At 44.8% G+C, this 19,319-nt stretch overlaps 1 protein-coding gene across 3 annotated transcripts in view; it reads left to right on the plus strand.

Moving 5' to 3' along the window:
• The first annotated feature begins 16,909 nt into the window (after positions 1–16,909).
• The window catches only part of DLGAP1 (DLG associated protein 1), a 732,246-nt gene continuing 729,836 nt past the window's right edge, over positions 16,910–19,319 (plus strand). For all 3 annotated transcript variants that reach the window (XM_077492513.1, XM_077492515.1, XM_077492514.1), the window contains exon 1: positions 16,910–17,166. The gene's annotated coding sequence lies outside the window, so the exon portion shown is untranslated. The remainder of the gene's footprint in view (positions 17,167–19,319) is intronic.

The raw sequence follows: 19,319 nt of genomic DNA on the forward strand, positions 1-19,319 counted from the left end.
CAGCTAGGGAGCAAGTATGTATGATGAGGCCACAATGTAGTGCACTGGGAACAAGATTAGAGATTTTTTTAATACATTCTGGTGTCACTTTGACTTTGTATAGAAGTAACAAGTGCGTAAAAATTGGTCTTTGGGCATCGGTGGCGCCTTCCCTATAGAGCAAATCTTGATGAAAGCAAGAATTGGCATTGCTATAAAAAATTTCAATGATATGCAGCTGTCAAACAGGTGCAGAAAAATTGGTCTTTGGGTGTCAGTGGCACCTTCCCACCGTAACCCGATAGAGGTACTCTTGAAGAAAGCAAGAAATGGCCTTGCTGTAAAAAATTGCAATAATATGTACCTGTCAAACAGGTCCAGAAAAATTGGTCTTTGGGTGTTGTTGGCACGTTCCCACCGTAACCCTATAGAGGTACTCTGGGTGAAGGCAAAAAAAATTGCAATGATATCCACTTGTCAAACAGGTGCTAAAAATTGGTCTTTGGGTTAATTGTGCCAATGAAATCTATATCAAAAGCATTCTTCTAGATGAAATGATTGAACACCCTCAAAGCTAGGCAGCCTTGAAGTCCTGCATTGATTCCACATACCAAAAAGACTTAATTAGTGACATCGGCATCAGGGGCTTCATAGCTGGTAATCCAAGACTGATTCCCTTTTTTTTAAAGTCAAACAGTCCACGGAGTCTGTGGACAGAAGTTTTCTATGATCAGTAACAAAACTTCCTTCAGCACTGAATGCCTGAAAGCACACTGGATGCAGAGCAGCCCAACAACTCAGTAGCATACTGGGCAAGTTCTGGCCAGTGATCTATTCTCATGACCCAGTAAGTCATTGGATTGTCAGCTGGAAAGCTCTCCATCTCTGTTTTGGCCCTGAGGTCAGGAGAAGACCTCTACAACAGACGCTGCTGATGGGATGTGGAAGTGGACAGCCCTTGGCATTGAGGAATAAAAAAAATCTGAAATGCCTCACTTAGGCAAACACTTTCTCCAACGCTCCTCTCTTGACCAACAGAAGTCTCAAAACAACATTTTCCTGTAACCTACTGGAATCAGGAAAAATGTTCAATAAAATCCTCTTTAACGTTTCCTCAAGAGATTTTATCTTCTGCACCCTCTGTGGGGATGGGATGAGTTCTGAGATCTTCCCCTTATAACTGTGGTCAAGGAGGGTTGCCAACCAGTAATCATCCTTCTCCTTTGTGCCACATATTCTTGGGTCCTTTCATAGGCTTTGAAACATGAGGTTGCCCATGCACCTAAAATTTGCAGAGGCTTGAGAAGCAGACTCCTCGGGGTCACTCAGGATGACAGCATCTGGAACTTTCTCCTCCTAGTCACGTACTACTCCCAAGGGTACTGGGGTTGGAAAGCCATTGCTTACAGATTGACTCATGTCTTCCTTTTCTTCAAAGCCTATGGAAGTGCCAGAATCCTCCTCCCCTCTCTCCTTCTGTGTGTTCTGTGACATAGGAATGATGGTGTCTGGATAAAGTGGGCCTTGAGAGGAAAGTAAGTCCTCCTCTTCCTCCTGCTGCTCTGCCTCCAGTGCCCTGTCCATAATGCTTCAGTAGGAACACAACAGGGATTGTGTCACTGATGCATGCACTGTCCCGGCTCACCATCCTTGTGGCCTCCTCAAATGGTGACAATAGAGTGCATGCATCCTTAATGATCAGTCATTGACTTGGGGAAAAAAAGTCAAGGCGACCTGAGCCTGTCGTTGTGCCGTATTCACACAGGCACTCGTTGACGGCCCTCTGCTACATATATAGCAGCACTGAAAATATCGAGTTCCACCTGGTGGGCATGTCACAAATCAGGCAGTTTATGGGCAGGTGAATTTCCCGCTGAATTTCAGCCAACCGAGTACTGGCTGTGTATGACTGCCTGAAATGGCTACAGACTCTTCTGGACAGCTTTAGCACATCTTGCAATCCTGGGTACGTATTTAGGAAACGCTGCACCACCAAATTGAGGACATGCCAGGCATGGCACATGTGTCAACTTCCCCTGTCTAAGGATGGACAGGAGGTTTGAGCCATTATCGCACAACACCATTCCTGGCCTCAGCTGGTGTGGTGTGAACCACCTCTGGGCCTGTCTCTGCAGAGCTGCAAGAATCTCTGCTCCAATGTGGTTCCCGTACCCTAAACAAACCAGCTGAATCACTGCATGGCAACTTTTAGCCTGACTCATGGAATAGCCATTTGAACACCTTGGGGGTACCTGATGTTCATAGGTCAATTCTGCAGAGGAGGGCATGGAGGTGGCAGAGGAGGAGGATGAGGGGGTAGCACTCACAGGTCTGGCATCATCACCACCAGCTGTATGGAGACATGGGAGCACAACAAGCTGCAGTACCGAACCCTGTCCTGCATCCTTTCGAGTTGCAAGCAGCGTTACCCAGTGTGCTGTGAACAAAATATATCGTCCCCGCCCATGCTTGCTGGCCAAGTGTCAGCAGTAAGGTGGATATTACGGCTGACTGCCTTGCCCAACAATGCCAGAACATTCCCTTCCACGTGATGGTAGAGAGATGGAACGGCCTTACGTGAAAAGTAATAGTGACTGGGAACCTGTCATTGTGGTACAGCACATTGTGTGAATTCACAAAAGGGACAGAATCCACCAGGATGAAAGGCAGAAATTGGAGAGCCAACAGCTTTGACAAGCTGCCATTTAGCATGGGCATGTGGGTGGCAGGGACTGTATTTTTTTTTTCCTGCAGCAGCAGATGGGGCAGATAAATTTGCCGGCTACCATCTACAGCTGGTGGTGTGCTGCTAGGACCTGGGACACCCTGTGCTATACCATCATCCCTGTCAATGGAGGCTGCTGAGATGTAATGACTTGGTATAGTAGGGGCAGACTGAAGTGGGTAAGGAGGAGGAAGGACAGATTTGTGCCCCTTTTGTGTGGCTTTTAGGTGCTCTCACCAATTGGTGATTGGACATGAAATGCCTTGTTAAGCATGTGGTACCCAAATTGCTGGTATTTTTGCCCCGTTTGATGTGCCTGAGACACAGTTTGCAGATATCAACAGTGCGATCTGCTGCAGATGTGCTGAAAAAGGCTATAAAGCATCCAAATATAAAATGCACAGTGCAAAATGTCAAACAATGTGTACACCCTGTGTGTATCACACAGACTACTTCGGTGAACTGCAAAGAAAAAAATACAAAAGATTGCAAAAATGTAAAAATGCAAAAAGCGGTTGCAAATACAGTAATGTGGGCAATAAAAAATTGTCCTTCAAAGAAAATGTAAAATAGAGTTAAAAAAAAGTGAATAAATATAAAATGGCTTAGTTAAAAAACGGTCAAATAAAAAAGTTCATGAGTTACTCCACAGTTATTCTCCTTATGGCAGTGGTCTCACAGAACTCTCACCTCATATATATAAAGAAATCAGTATCAACAGATATCACCCAGTAGGATTGTCTTTCTGTAGCATCCAGATGGAACCCAATCAGATTCTCATATAATAACCATGGCACTGGCAGCTTCTCTTCAATTTCTATTTTACTCCATATATTTATCCTGATGTACTCAGGTATGATATATGTATTGCAATAGTGGAAAGAATACTGATCTGTTTGCTTGCGTGACAGAGGATGAGGAGGATAAAGCCCCATATACACTATCAGATTTTCTGATGATTTTTTCCTTCAGATTTACCAAAACCATATAATATGAGGTCAAACCTTAGGCGTTTCAATTTGTATGCAATCAGGCAGGCCCTTCTACTACATGGTTTTGGTAAATCTGAAGGAAGAAATCAGCAGAAAATCTGATAGTGTGTATGGGGCTTAAGGAAGGTTTAGTAAGCCAGTCCACCACCTCCTCTGCATGCAGTGGCTGGATAGCACAGGCTAAACTCACTAAACAGAGGAAATGATACCCTGCCTGAGGACTGACCACCAAATCCACCTTTGCCTATGGACACATTTGTTGCTGGCCCCCTTACAGTGCCAAGGGAACGTCTGCCTCTCCTTGTTGTCCTCCTAGACATTATTGGGATGGAGGGAGCGGTCATTATAGGCAAATGTAATGTAATGTATGTAAATGCACTTTAATCAATGTAAAGTGGTGTTTGGTGCACTCCACGGATACACTACATACATGGAACTATAGGGCATTAAACATGCAGTAACGCACACAGAAGTAAATGGCGTTAAACTTGCAGTAACGCACATAACTATATTGCGTTTAACTGGCAGTAACTCACACAAAATTATATAGCGTTTAACTGGTAGTAACTAACACAAAATTATATAGCGTTAAACTGGCAGTAACGCACAAAATGATATGGCGTTAAACTTGCAGTAACGCACACAGAAGTAAATGGCGTTAAACTTGCAGTAACGCACACAGAAATAAATGGCGTTAAACTTGCAGTAACGCACAAAACTATATGGTGTTAATCTGGCAGTAATGCACAGAGAACTGTATGGTGTTAAACTGGCAGTAACACACACAGAACTATATGGTGTTAAACTGGCAGTGTAGCACGCAGAAGTAAATAGCATTAAACTGGTAGTAACGCACACAGAAGTAAATGGCGGTAAATTGACAGTAACGCACAAAACTATATGGCGTTAAACTGGCAGTAACGCACACAGAACTATATGATGTTAAACTGGAAGTAATGCACACAAAACTATATGGCGTTAAACTAGCAGTAATGCACTCAGAACTATATGGTGTTAAGAGAGAGAGAGAGAGAAGAAGAAAGAAGTGGGGGTGAGGTAAAGGGAAGGGAGGGAAAGAGAAGGGAGAAGAACAGGGAAGGGGAAGGAGGGAAAGAGAGGAGGGATGAGAGAGAGATAGACAGGAGAGTGAGATAGACAGGAGAGTGAGAGAGACAGGAAGAGGAGTGTGGGTGGAAGAAAGGGGAGGGGAAGAAAGAGGAAGGAGGGAGGAGGGGAGGAGAGGGAAGAGAAGAGATTGGGAGCAGATGGGGAAAGGGAGAGAAATATAGAGAAAGAGGGAAAGAAAATTGGCAGGGAGAGAGAAAGAAAAAGAAAGAGAAAAAAGGGGGAGGAGGGGGAGAGTAGGGAGAAGGGTAGAAAAGGAGGAGTAGTGAAGAAGGAAAGAGAGATAGAGAGAAGGGGATGGTGGTTGTGGTGTAGTGCTGCAACATTTAGGTGGTCAAAACAGGTTTGTAAGGAGACAACATATTTCCTCCTCGCTCCCTGTAAAACACTCCTGAAAAAAAGTGATCTGAGTGTTTATCACTTTTCAGAGGAGTGGCACTCTTTGCCATACATTTGAACAAGCCCTTAGAGCAGCAGAGGGAAGGACAAATGCAAATGTCCAGGGGGAGGGGGTATTCAGTATGCCTGCATGGCCTCCTCTTTAAGGCACTCCCAGCAGTAGAGAGGCCGCTTACAGCTGGGAGAGGTGCTGAGTGCTGGAGCCTACAATAACATGTAATACAGCCATGTTAGCTCTGCTAAGACTTAGCCCTTGTACACACGATCAGAGATTCCGACAACCATATCCGTCGGATTTTGTCCGACGGATTTTGTCCGAAACTGTTGTATACACATGGTCAGACGAAGTTGTCGGAAAATCCGATCGTTCAGAACGTGATGACGTTATTTCGTTACGACGGGACTATGTTCAGGCTAGTAGCCAATAGCTTTGATGTAGGAATTTGATCTGAGCATGCGTGGCATTCTCTACACATGATCGGAGTATGTCTCGTGGGATTGTGCCGACCTGCCGCAATATAATGATGGCGGCTGGTCAGCAAGTGGTTAAAGTGGATGTAAACCCAATTCATGAAATTTGAGCTGGGCACATATATCTGCAGTCTATACTCATCTCTCTTCAAAGCACTAAGTTACATGGCTTTCTCCTGCTCCGTTCTTCTGTTATGAGCATGTTAACTTCAGACATGTTCTCCAACACAGAAGATAAAACCAGGCTGAAAATTGTGTTGTGGGAGTTTACTATAAATATATTAGCACAGAGCTAAACTATTCACAAAACATCTCTGCAAGTCTTTGCCTGTCTCTGCCTATGAGGAGAGGGGGTGTGTGCCTTTCCTCCAATCAGCTGTCTTGGCTGTGTGCCCAGACTTCACACTCAGTGCTGAACAGAAAGAGAAAATCTGTAACACAATCTGCACTTTCTAAAGAATATCTAAAGCTGAAGACAGCAGATATACATGTAAAACTTATGTAGGGAGATTTGTTTCATCTCTGTGTATAATCTGAGGCTGTTCACGTCACTGGTTACATGGAGGGTTTACATCCACTTTAATCGAGAGAATACATTAAGGTAAAAAAAAAATTCTGCCTTTAGAAACCCTTTAACAAGCATTTGTTTTCAGAGTCTTCACTTGGAAATGCGATACCCTAACTACCAAGAGCTGAGGTGTGCCTTGGCCTAGATGGTTAGTATGCCTAAAAGAGGGCATACCCTGAATGTATGAATATGTAAATTGTACAATGTGTACACGGGTACATGAAGATTTGGGAGAAACGGGTGGGTGGGAACCCTGGAAATGAGCCCATGCAGGTTCAGACAGAGGGGGGAGAGATATATACCCCTCAGACTCCTCCTAAAAATACAGCCTTCTTACTTGTAGTCAGAGTATTTTCTTCGAAATGCAATACCCTACCTACCAAGACCTGAGGTGTGCCTTGGCTTAGCTGGTCAGTACGCCTAAAATAGGGCAAAAAAGACATGAAAGTAGGAGTTATAAGAAAGCTTGATGAAGAGTAGGTAACAATAAGTCTAGTAAAGTAGCAAACGCCCGGATGGCTTCAGTATACGGATCCGGTATGTATCACCTATAACAGGAGGAATTCCAGCATCCCACGAATTGATGATAAGAAGGGACCCCCTGTTTGGAACCTGTGAACTTGCCCAGAACCCGAATAAATGTCCCGTAATATTTGTATTAAGCCTAATTACCGAGAAAACACAGACCTGAGAATGAACTGTTTGTAGTGAGAGGATATGTGGGGGGAAAAGGAGCAAGGGCTGATCCGATGATCCCCTGCAAAATAATTGCAGTGAAGATTGAACACTTCAAAACAGACACCAGTTAAGTAGCTCTGTGAAATTCCCAGAAAACCCCTGGCCTGTCTGTCTATTCTTGGTATGGGAGGTTTTGAGAGTGTGAGCCGCAAAAATGTACAAAATGGATGAACTGTCAGGAGTTTGCAGAGGTCCGAAGTGCAGGACACCTGATAGATGCTTGAAGTTGCTAGCGGATAAGGCCAATACACTGTGGCAATATGCATCAAAGCCAGAGTCAGGAACCTGAGAAATCTACCAACCCCCTGATCCATCTTATAGAAAAATTGGCTATGGCCAAACCCTCCATAACACTGGGCTCCCTGACCAACCAGTCCCTATGTGACTGTAACTGCCAGAATTGGGCAAATAATGTACAAATTATGCGCAAACTAGGGCAGATGAAAAAACTTCCGGGGGCCAAACCAATTGAGTCAGTAGCGACTGAAACACTCCGACAGCCCTGCTCATGGTTGTGGAATGACATGGAGATACCATTCCAGGTGCTCAAAAACTGGTCCCACAAGCTTAAAGTCGGGTCGTGCTTCTGCTCGTGACTCGACAACCAAGTCGGAGTCCTAAAACAGGGGAAGGAGGCTAGACTGAGAGCCCCCCTTTGAACAGACAGGGGATAGGACCAAAAATGAATGGTCTGATGTATCTGGCTAGTTCTCCAGGCAACCTCTCAAACAAGAGATAAGAGCCAACAGTGAAACCCAAACATAATGATATTTTTTTGGCCCGGGCCTACCACTTTGTCTGCAATCAGGGGACTTGGCTAAGCACCCACCCTGAGAGAGACTGCCCAATGCCTGGGCTGTAACCAGGGTCTTCACACAACGGGAATCAACAAAATGAATAAACCCCTGACCCCCCTGCAGTTACCCAAAATCTAATGGAGTGCTTGGCAAACGTGACAAATAAGCAAAGGCTGCTTTTGACCCAAAGGTTAACCTGGTGGTGAAATGACATTTGCACCATATACCATGCCATACTAGTGGGCAGGTCTAATGGAAGTAGTTTCAAAGCATAGGTAAGATCAGCTGAATAGCCAATACCCCCCCTAACTGTAGAAAGTGCTGAAACACCAGGTCCATGGACGAGTACTTCGATGAAAATACTTCTGTAGAAAAGAGGGTAGTCAAAATGGAAAAATAGATCAAAAACTGGACACCCTGGTGGGCCAACGCTCCACCTTCAAAATGATGGTGAAAGAACCGGACTAAGCACCCCTTGGAAATTACTGCTTCCTGTAACTTATCGACATTGAAAGCATGACTGTCCTCTGAAGCCAAGATACTACATGTGAAAGACTCCAACAAGATAGTGATGAGGCCTGCGTGAAAGCCTACCAAAGAAATTCCTCCAGCAGGGGCTGACTGAAGACCGGGCTGGGAGATTCCTACACAGCCCCTATCAAAGAAACATTACTTGGCTCAGACATATTGAACCAGAAGGCCTAACAAGACTGGTGGACTACAGGTGGGATTCCCACCTTGCCTGTGGAATGTAGGAAGAGTAGGAGCTGGGGGTGCGCTGACACCCTGCCTCTAACCAAGGGAGCTTTGATCACCTCCATCCTGTCTTGCAACCGTAACAGGCTGTGGAGAGCCTATTTAGCCAACATGAATCTGAGTTCTTTTTATGTCACAGGGAGCTGGCTCATGGTGCCTGATGTTGCTCCTTGTGCACACATCTGGTGCTGGGACAGTTTACAAACTGTTCTATGAATGGAGTAAAGTAATGCCTCCTGTGATATAGATGTCACAAATCCCAGAAGGTATTACTTTCCTCCATTCATAAAACATTATGTTATAAGACAAAATTCTAGATCTTTGCACATGCGTGAGATCTGGTTTGCATCCCCTATTGTATTAATAGGGGATGTACAGTAATGCCTTAAGGGATGTGACCATATAGAGTAAAATTTCATTCTCAGGGGTTGGAGCTTGGCAAGATGACATCATCATGCCCGCTGGATTGAGATGCACTGGATTTTTATGCTGTGCTTATTTCTTATCTTGTTGTACGCATACTGCTCCCATGAGTTATTCCGACTCCATGTAGAAATCTGTGTTTATTGAACGTACATCCTGGGAAAATGTTCCCAGGGCCGTCAACTAGGCAGCCGCCTAGGGTGCACTGCTGCCTAGGGTGCCCAGCCACTGGTGTTCCTACTCTCTTCTCTCTGCACCAAGCAACTAAGTCTCAGTATCAGCAGGCAGCCGCCGCTCTATTCGCACATAGTGTAAGAGGAATAGCAGCGGCAGAGGATTGTGTCTATGTCCCGACTCCGAAATGAATGGAAGCAAGCAAACATTCATTGATGGGCACTGGTAGGCTGCATTGATGGTGGTGGTGAGGATGCATTTGATGGGGGTTTCATTAAAAAAGTTGGGTATACAATGGCAGGGCAAAAGGGGTGGAGTCAGGGTGGCACCGGGGGGGGGGGGGCAAAATAAAGTTTTGCCTAGGGTGTCAAAAATCTTTGCACCAGCCCTGAATGTACCCGTGTTTTATTGTAAGCTGTTTCATATCTTTCAATAAAAATGTATTATAGAAAAAAAATGTCTTCTCTTGTGAATACCTATGGTTTTTACATTAGTAAACTCATTTGTACCGGATTATGCTATATGCCCTGTCTCCTTCACTGCTATGGCCCCAATGGGATTACCGGCCACTGAGTGGTGTCTTTTTGAAGGCTAAATTACTGAGCTAAAGTGATACAAAATTAATTAGCGCAACCGCAGTAATAATCAGTGACCTGTGTTCAAAAAAATCTGAATATTTAAAGTAACGTTACAAGCTAACACTCATTAACTGAATTTACAACACTCAGTAATGACATAAATGAATAAAAAAAAGTGTAGCACAACCAAAATCTACCATATACTAAAAGAACAATATTACAAAAAATTTGAAGATTCAAATAAACTTAAATTATACAGTGTATAACAAAAACTACATTCACATTCCAAAATTGTGTATAATCAAACTTTAACCACTTCAGGACCGCCGTATTGCCAATGTACGTCAACACAATGGCACAGGCAGGCACAATCACGTAGATGTACGTGATTGCCTTCCAGCGGGTGGGGGGTCCGATCGGACCCCCTCCCGCTGGTTACGGCGGTCCAGTTCGCTCCAGGAGCGCTCCGTGATGAGGGGATGGCCGTTGGTTTTCGGCCACCCCCTCTGGATCGCTCCTGGCCAATGAGAAGCTTCCTCCCACTGTGTATTGTTTACACAGGAAGGAGGAAGTTATGTCATTCTCCTCGGGGCGGTCTTTTTGACCGGACTACGAGGAGAAGACTAATAGTAAGTGTGCACCAACACTACACTGACATGTAGGTACACACAGGCACACAAACCCCCCCCGATCCCCCCCCGATCGCCCCCCGATCCCCCCCGCCCCCCTCCCCCCCCCAGTCACAGTGTCACTGATTGCATTGATCATTTCTTTACTGATCAATGCATTCAGTGTCAGTTGTGACAGTAAAAACTGTCAGGACAGTTAGTGTTAGGTCCAGGGTAGCCCCCTATCACCCCCAATAAAGATTTAACCCCCTGATTGCCCCTAGAGTTAACCCTTTCACCCCCTTTTGCCAGTGTCACTAAGCGATCATTTTTCTGATCGCTGCATGTGTCGCTAGGTAGCTAGTTATTTTTTTAGGTTCACCGCCAGGTTTTTATATCGCTAGGTACCCCGATATACTACCCAATAATGGTTTTAACCCCCTGATTGCCGCTAGTTAACCCTTTCACCCCCTTTTGCCAGTGTCACTAAGCGATCGTTTTTCTGATCGCTGCATTAGTGTCGCTACAGTCGCTAGGTAGCTAGTTATTTTTTTAGGTTCACCGCCAGGTTTTTATAGCGCTAGGTACCCCGATATACTACCCAATAATGGTTTTAACCCCCTGATTGCCGCTAGTTAACCCTTTCACCCCCTTTTGCCAGTGTCACTAAGCGATCATTTTTCTGATCGCTGCATGTGTCGCTAGGTAGCTAGTTATTTTTTTAGGTTCACCGCCAGGTTTTTATATCGCTAGGTACCCCGATATACTACCCAATAATGGTTTTAACCCCCTGATTTCCGCTAGTTAACCCTTTCACCCCCTTTTGCCAGTGTCACTAAGCGATAATTTTTCTGAACGCTGCATCAGTGTCGCTAGTGTCGCTAGGTAGCTAGTTATTTTTTTAGGTTCACCGCCAGGTTTTTATAGCGCTAGGTACCCAGATATACTACCCAATAATGGTTTTAACCCCCTGATTGCTGCTAGTTAACCCTTTCACCCCCTTTCACCAGCGATCACAGTATAAGTGTCACTGGTGACGCTGGTTAGCCAGTTAGTTATTTAGGTTCCCCGTCAGGTTTTTATATAGCGCCAGGGACCCCCATATACTACCTAATAAAAATTTGAACCCCCTGATTGCCCCTAGTTAACCCTTTCACCACTGATCACCGTGTTACGGGTGACTCTGGTTAGTTTGTTTTTTATAGCATCAGGGCACCCACCATTTATTACCCAATAAAGGTTTAACCCCCTGATCACCCGGCGGGTGATATCAATTAGGTTTTAGGGTCAGGGTCTGCGTCGCCCCAGGCAGCGCTAGGTTAGTGCCAGTACCGCTAACACCCACACACAAAGCATACACCTCCCGTAGTGGTATAGAATCTGAACAGATCAATATCTGATCTGATCAGATCTATACTAGCGTCCCCAGCAGTTTAGGGTTCCACAAAAACGCATTGTTAGCGGGATCAGCCCAAAGACCTGCTAGCACCTGCGTTTTGCCCCTCTGCCCAGCCCACCCAAGTGCAGTATCGATCGATCACTGTCACTTACAAAACACTAAACACATAACTGCAGCGATCGCAGAGTCAGGCCTGATCCCTGCCATCGCTAACAGGTTTTTTGGTAGCATTTTATATTCAAATCCGGAAGGCAGTGCTTGGTTTTCGGGGTCCCGTACGTGGCTAGGCTCCCAAAAAGTCCCCCACATGTGGTATCCCCGTACTCGGGAGAAGCAGCAGAATTTATTTTGGGGTGTAATTTGACTTCTGCCCATAGCATGTGTGAGCAATATATCATTTAGTGACAACTTTGTGCAAAAAAAAAAAAGTTTGTAATATTCCCGCAACTTTTGGCAAAATATAAAATATTCCATGGACTCAACATGCCTCTCAGTAAATAGCTTGGGGTGTCTACTTTCCAAAATGGGGTCATTTGGGGGGGTTTTGTGCTATTTTGGCATTTTATGGCCTTCGAAACTGTGATAGGTAGTGAGGAGTTAAATCAAAAATTTGCACCCTTAGAAATCCTGAAGGTGGTGATTGGATTTCGGGGTGCCGTGCGCGACTAGACTCCCAAAAAGTCCCACACATGTGGTATTCCCGTACTCAGGAGAAGCAGCAGAATGTATTTTGGGGTGTCATTTCACATATGCCCATAGCATGTGTGAGCAATATATCATTTAGTGACAACTTGGTGCAAAAAAAAAAAAGTTTGTAATATTCCCGCAACTTGTGGCAAAATATAAAATATTCCATGGACTCAACATGCCTCTCAGTAAATAGCTTGGGGTGTCTACTTTCCAAAATGGGGTCATTTGGGGGGGTTTTGTGCTATTTTGGCATTTTATGGCCTTCGAAACTGTGATAGGTAGTGAGGAGTTAAATCAAAAATTTGCACCCTTAGAAATCCTGAAGGTGGTGATTGGTTTTCGGGGTGCCGTGCGCGACTAGACTCCCAAAAAGTCCCACACATGTGGTATCCCCATACTCGGGAGAAGTAGCGGAATATATTTTGGGGTGCAATTCCACATATAACCATGGCATGTGTGAGCAATATATCATTTAGTGACAACTTTTTGTAAAAAAATTTTTTTTTTTTTTTTTGTCATTATTCAATCCCTTAGGACAAAAAAAATAAATATTCAATGGGCTCAACATACCCATCAGCAATTTCCTTGGGGTGTCTACTTTCCAAAATGGGGTCATTTGGGGGGGATTTGTACTGCCCTGCCATTTTAGCACCTCAAGAAATGAGATCGGCAGTCATAAATTAAAAGCTGTGTAAATTCCAGAAAATGTACTCTAGTTTTTAGACGCTATAACTTTTGCGCAAACCAAAAAATATACGCTTATTGACATTTTTTTTACTAAAGACATGTGGCTGAATACATTTTGCCCTCAATGTATGACTAAAATTTAGTTTATTCGATTTTTCTTATAACAAAAAGAAGAAAATATCTTTTTTTTTCAAAATTTTCGCTCTTTTTCCATTTATATCGCAAAAAAAAAAAAATCGCAGAGGCAATCAAATACCATCAAAAGAAAGCTCTATTTGTGGGAAGAAAAGGACGCAAATTTCGTTTGGGTGCAATATTGCATGACCGCGCAATTACCAGTTAAAGCAGCGCAGTGCGAAATTGCAAAAAGACCTCTGGTCCTTAAGGTGTTTATTGGTCCGGAGCTGAAGTGGTTAAAGTCCAGTCGATAAATAGTGTGTTCACCGCTGTGCCACTGTTATCCAAATAAAAGTGCTCCTTATCTCCACCATCATTTAAAGTGGAAATTCTGTCATTTTTTCATTTTTCCATCTATTAAATCTTCTGCCCTTGTTGTTTAAATTTTGGATAATAAAAAGAAAAAAAAAAAAATTCTGCCAGTAAAATACCTTATACAGCCCACTTCCTGTGTCTTGTCTGGAAAAAAAAGCCTAGGCTTATGTCATCATGCACAGCTCTCCTCCTCACTCTTGTGAGAGTGTGCCAGAAAGGGAGGGGTGATGAATCATAAGAGGGCCAATCAGAGCTGCAGAGCTGGAGGTGTGCCCTTGTGTCTGTGTAAATCCAGGAAGTGAACAGGTAGCAGTTTCAGTTGCCCACAGTTAAAATGGTTGCAGCCAGACTCAGTGGAGGGAGATTTCTGCAGCATATTTGGCAAGTACAGGATCACAGTATATATAAAATAATATGCAAAGTGGTTGGAGGAAAGCTTCAGAATGGCAAAGATTTTTTTAGTACAAATTATGTGAGCAGACTGCAGTTCCTCTTTATGCTGGCCGATCCCCTCAGGGATAATGCCTCTGATAGACCCATGCAAGTCCTGACTCCTTTCTTCTCACAATATGGGAAGGAAAGGGAAGCACACAAGATCTAATGCTCTCTGTTTCAAAGTTTTAATATATAAAAGATACGTATTACACTTACAGAGTTTTTATTCCACTATGCAATTTTGTCACATCTGATTTTTTGCCATCACTTTATGTCACATATCAAAAAATATTTGTTACCCCTACATTTCATATTCCTGATATGTGCCTGGTATACCATGTACTTGTATGAGAAAGCACCCTGTTCTCATTGTATTGCTTCCTTTAAGTGAAATCCCTGGTGTTCCTGACAGTTCCTCTTTTTTTCCTATGAAAAACTGACCACACTAACCAGGAGAACACACTGTGGTCAGTTTTGTAGCTGTGCTAGGGACTCAGCCTACTCTCCATCAAAAAAATCGGACTTGCTCTGACACGTCCCCGCTGCACAGCCATTCACTAGGAAGCTCAGTGTGCTGCTGCTTCCCCTCCCCTCAGCTCTTATGCAGCTGAGAGCAGAGGGACTGTGATCATTTATAAAAAGAGGGAAAAATGTATTTATAATGTTTTTTATATCTATGTAAAAATGTTTTGCCTTTCATTTCTATTTTAAACTGAATTGGTTGTTTTACAAGGTAATCATTTACAATTACTTTAAGTTAATCACTTTTATTCGCATTAGTGTTTTTTTTGTGATTATGATTTTTTGTGATCGCATGTCTTTTAACCGCTTGCCGACCAGCCGCTGTCATTATACTGCGGCAGGTCGGCACGATCCCGCGAGCCGTTGTAGCCATGCTGTGGCTCCTTTAAGTGGGATAGTGCGCGCGCCTGCTGCACTCATGGGGTGTCTATGCTCGTGGCCGACGGTCGTGATGACAGCCGACCAGGAGCGATCGTGAGCGCGAGAGGCAGAACATGGGCGTGTGTGTGTAAACACACAAATCCCTGTTCTGTGAGGAGACAGATTGTGGGTTCCTAATAGCTAGGAACAACGATCTGTCATTTCCTCTAGGTCAGTCCCCTCCCCCTACAGTTAGAACACACAGTCAGGGACACACATTTAACCCCTTGATCGCCCCCTGATGTTAACCCCTTCCCTGCCAGTAACATTTTTACGGTAATCAGTGCATTTTTATAGCACCAATCGCTGTATAGATACCAACGGCCCCAAAAATGTGTCAAATGTGTCTGATGTGTCCACCATAATGTCCCCATAAAAATAACAGATCGCCGCCATTACTAGTAAAAAAATAATAATAATGAAAATGCTATAAATCAGGGATATGCAATTAGCGGACCTCCAGCTGTTGCAAAACTGCAAGTCCCTTCATGCCTTTGCCTCTGGGTGTCATGCTGGGTGTCATGCTTGTGGCCAGGGGCGGACTGACCATTCGGGCACTGCCCGAGGGCCCCATGCCACCAAGGGGCCCCATCAGCGTTGCCAGCCTCAATAAAACCAGGGACAGTATGTAAAAATCTGTGTTTTTCTTTGAAAAATCCCAAGATTATAGATGCCCCACCTCTCCAGTACCTTTCAGTGTGTGTTTGTGTATTCTGTGTATGTATACATTGTGTGTATACTGTATGTGTGTATGTGTATACTGTGTGGCCCCGTAATCTATTGCCTGAGGGCCCCATAATCTTCTACTATTGCCCGGGGGCCCCGTAATCTCCTATTGCCCGGGTGCCCCATGGGTTGTCAGTCCGCCCCTGCTTGTGGCTGTCAGAGTCTTGCTATGCCTCATGGGACTTGTAGTTCTGCCACAGCTGGAGGTCCACTAATTGCATATCCCTGCTATAAATATTTCCCCTATTTTGTAGACGCTATAACTTTTGTGCAAACCAATCAATATATGCTTTTTACCAAATATATGTAGAAGAATACATATCGGCCTAAACTGAGAAAAAAATGTATTTAAAAAAAATGGGGATATTTATTATAGCAAACATATTGGGGGTTATTTACTAAAGGAAAATCCACTTTGCACTGAAAGTGCACTTGGAAGTGCAGTCGCTGTAGATCTGAGGGGGACATGCAAGGAAAATAAAAAACAGCATTTTAGCTTGCACATGATTGGATGATAAAATCAGCAGAGCTTCCCCTCATTTCAGATCTACCCCTCAGATTTACAGCGACTGCACTTCCAAGTGCACTTTCAGTGCAAAGCGGATTTGCCTTTTGTAAATAACCCTCAATGTGTTTTTTTTCAAAATTGGTGCTCTTTTTTTGAAAAAAAAAAAGCGCAGAGATGATCAAACACCACCTAAAATAAAGCTCTATTTGTGGGGGGAAAAAAAAGGACTTTATTACAATATTGTTTGGGTACAGCATCGCACGACCGCGCAATTGTCAGTAAAAGCGACGCAGTCCCGAATCGCAAAAAATGGCCTGGTCATTCAGCAGCCAAATCTTCCGGGGCTGAAGTAGTTAAAGGGGTAGCACAATATATTTATGTCAAAATGTCGTTCTCGTCTTGAACAGGCGTCCTGAAAAAAAATAAAAATAAAATGACAAAATAGAGTTTGAGGTGAAGGTGGGGATTAGATTGGTGCAAAGTTTCACTTTGATGGGTAAAGCTTATAGGAGAGTGGGGTGCTTGCACTTTAATGGCAGGGTTCTGCTGAACACTGTGAGGCTTTTAGCAGGATGCAGCACCCAATAAGCCTGTGATGTGCAGGCTGGCTTGTATGGGAATTGGCTGAGGCTTCTAGTGGTGGGGAAAGAAAAGCAAGACACATGAGCGTCGCCTTCTCCCAGGGTGCTGCAGCTGTGTGCTCCTCCTCCAGCCTCACCATTCACATACTGGACTAGTGCAAGTGCCGTCTTCTCCTCCATCCACACAGCCTGCTCTGCACGCACTTCTATCACACCTTCCTTCCATACAGTGTGTTGTCATCTCCGGGAGGAAGCCTTCATCTGCTCACTCCTTTCAAGCCATTCTACGCAGGATTAGCCAATCGTTTGCTCCTTTGCACAGACACGTTATTCCGCTTCGGTTTTCCATTGACTGACACGTCCTGCCAAAAAGGTAAGGCTTCCCATGTTGGGTTTTTATGACGGGGAACGCTCGGCCGGTCGTCATTGCTGTAATGCGGGCAGAGCTTTCAGCACCTGTCGCTGTCCAGTGCTGGCTCCGGGGAAATGCTCGGCTTTGGATGGGAAGTCCTGTCCCTCTGCCTGTGTGCTTACAGCTCATGTGCTGTTTATTAAGGGACCCAATGTTGGGGTCATCGGGACTGTTACCTATCATGGGGGTCATCAGGACTGTTACCTATCATGGGGGGCTATCGGGACTGTCAGCAACCATGAGGGTTATGAGGACTGTCCCCTATCATGGGGGTCTTTAGAACTGTTACCCACTTGGGGGGGTCATGGGACTGTCACCAACCATGAGGGTTATCAGGGCTGTCATCAATCATGGGGGTCATCAGGACTTTCACCAACCATGAGGGTTATCAGGGCTGTCACCAATCATGGGGGTCATCAGGACTGTCACCAACCATGAGGGTTATCAGGGCTGTCACCAATCGTGGGGGTCATCAGGACTTTTACCAACCATGAGGGTTATCAGGGCTGTCACCAATCATGGGGGTTATCAGGACTGTCACCAACCATGAGGGTTATCAGGGCTGTCACCAATCATGGGGGTCATCAGGACTGTCACCAACCATGATGGTTTTCAGGCCAAAAATGGGGGTCATCAGAACTGTTACCCATAGTGGGCTATCATCGGGACTGTCACCCACCACAGGGATTATCAGGACTATCTAAAGCCATGGGGATCTAAAGGATTGTCACCCACCCTGAGACTCATCAGGACTGTCACCCACCACAGGGATTATCAAGATTGTCTAAAGCCAGGGGGATCATCAGGATTGTCACCCACCATGGGAATCCTCAGTACTGACACCCACCATGAGTGGTCTTCAGGACTGTCACTCTCTATAGAGTTAATTATGCAAATTAACCATCATGGGAGTTGTCAGGACTGTCATCCACCATGGGGGTCAACAGGACTGTCACCCACTAGGATTGGTCATCAGGACTGTTACCTATCATGGGGGCTATCAGGGCTATCACCAACCATGATGGTTATGAGGACTGTCACCATTCATGGAAGTCTTTAGAACTGTTATCGACATTTGGGGGGGGTCATCAGGACTGTCATCCACCATAGGGGGTTGTCAGGACTGTCACCAACCATGAGGGTTATCAGGGCTGTCACCAATCATGGGGGTCATCAGGATTGTTACATATCATGGGGGCCATCAGGACTGTCACCAACCATGAGGATTATCAGGAATGTCGCCAAAAATGGGGGTCATCAGAACTGTTACCCACAGTGGGTGGTCATCAGGACTGTCAGCCAACACAGGGATTATCAGGACTGCCTAAAATGATGGGGATCACCAGGATTGTTACCCACCAAGGCAATCATCAGGACTGACACTCACCATAAGTGGTCTTCAGGACTGTCACTGAATATAGGGATAATTATGTATATTACCCATTATGGGAGTTTTCAGGACTGTCACTCACCATGGGGGTCAACAGGACTGTCACCCACTATGATTGGTCATCAGGACTGTTAATTATCATGGAGGTCATCAGGACTGTCACTCACAATAGGGGGGGGGGGGTGTCACCAGAACTGTCACCCACAATTGGGGGTCATCAACACTGTTACCTACAATGGTGGTCGTTAGGATTATCACCTATCATGGGGGTCATTAGGACTTTCATCAGCCCTGAGAAATCCTCAGTCATCCCTGATGACCTTTCATGTTGGGTGAAAGTCCCACCAGGACTGTCACCCACGTTAGGGGGGTCATCAAGACTGCCAACACACAAAAAGGTCCCATCAGGACTATCATCCGTAATGGTGGTCATTAGGACTGCCACTCAGCATGGGAGTCATCAGGACTGTCACCCACCATGGGAGTCATCAGGAAGCAAGGCAGAAATACCTCCATTTATGTATTATCGTTGTTTATGAAGCCAATGGATGTAAGGTTATGATTGAGTGAATGATTCAGTAAGGTTAGACAAGATGCATAGACCTCCAGGCTTATTCCACGGAGCAATGGTAATTTTTGTGTGGCAGTAACCCATAGCAACCAATCATGTTGCCTCTTACTGTAGTCTGATAACCTAAAAAGATTGGTTGCTATAGAGTAATGC

This window comes from Lithobates pipiens, unplaced genomic scaffold (assembly GCF_037356315.1).
Source record: "Lithobates pipiens isolate NorthernLeopardFrog02 unplaced genomic scaffold, aLitPip1_a1.2 Scaffold_19, whole genome shotgun sequence".
Classification (NCBI taxonomy): Eukaryota; Metazoa; Chordata; class Amphibia; order Anura; family Ranidae; genus Lithobates; species Lithobates pipiens.